At 41.1% G+C, this 867-nt stretch overlaps 1 pseudogene; it reads left to right on the top strand.

Moving 5' to 3' along the window:
* The first annotated feature begins 257 nt into the window (after positions 1 to 257).
* Positions 258 to 436, top strand: LOC115871575 (annotated as a pseudogene).
* The last annotated feature ends 431 nt before the right edge of the window (positions 437 to 867 follow it).

The following is an 867-nucleotide window of genomic DNA, read 5'->3' as shown; positions in this document are numbered from 1 at the left end:
AGGAACTCTGCAATTATTATACAGGAGGGTTTTGCCCATGCTCCCTCGCACCCATTTTATTGCTTGTTTTTGAATTGCTGATACCTATTCTCATGATCACACAGGCTGGTGTGCATCTTCCATGTGGGCTTTGTTGATTCCCTGCTAGATGGCCGCTTATTTAATTTCAAGCTTTTAAGATCCCAGATGCTATATCTTTCAATAGCTGAGCACCATCAGCTTTCTGCACCACATTTGCTTATGAAACCATTTTGTCAATACTTACCTGGCAGGGGAGACACCATGATCAAGAAGGTGGTTTTCCCAGGGCAAGTCTCACCCATTGCACTGTGGGTGTACTGACCCCTGCGATTTCCCTAAATGCGATTTCCCTAAATGCGGGAAACTGGACTGTATAATTTGTGGTACTGGGGGACTGCGTTCGAGCTCTCCCCTGTAAAGAAAAAAGAAAAAGAAAGAAAGAAAAAAAAGAAAGCATTTTGTCTTCTGCAATCAGTGATCAGCGTTCTTGTTGAGAAAGTATCATATAGTGCCACATTATTAGAATAAACTCTTCTTCTTCTGAGGTGAGATTTAAGTTAAGACCCAAAGTCTATCAGTTTCCTTGTTATATTTACATATATAGACAAGTACACCTATCTTTATATATTTACATATATACATATCTATATGTGGTAGCTACATAATCTGGTGTCAATTTTGGATTTCAGATGATTAAGAGTGTAGATGTGGAGTCTAGTCTGTCAATTAGATCATAGCCAATGAGGCCTCTGTGTGGGCATAGCCTTCTCCTGAGAATTCTGGGAAGTCTTGTACTTCCTCCTTGGAGGCAGGAGACACCTCTCTCTCTGCTCACTCCCTGAGAGA

Source organism: Echinops telfairi, unplaced genomic scaffold, assembly GCF_000313985.2.
Source record: "Echinops telfairi isolate 266 unplaced genomic scaffold, ASM31398v2 ScPeMD7_6080;HRSCAF=6971, whole genome shotgun sequence".
Taxonomy (NCBI): domain Eukaryota; kingdom Metazoa; phylum Chordata; class Mammalia; order Afrosoricida; family Tenrecidae; genus Echinops; species Echinops telfairi.
Note: the sequence above shows the minus strand (reverse complement) of the source record. Positions and strands in the feature narration are given on the sequence as shown.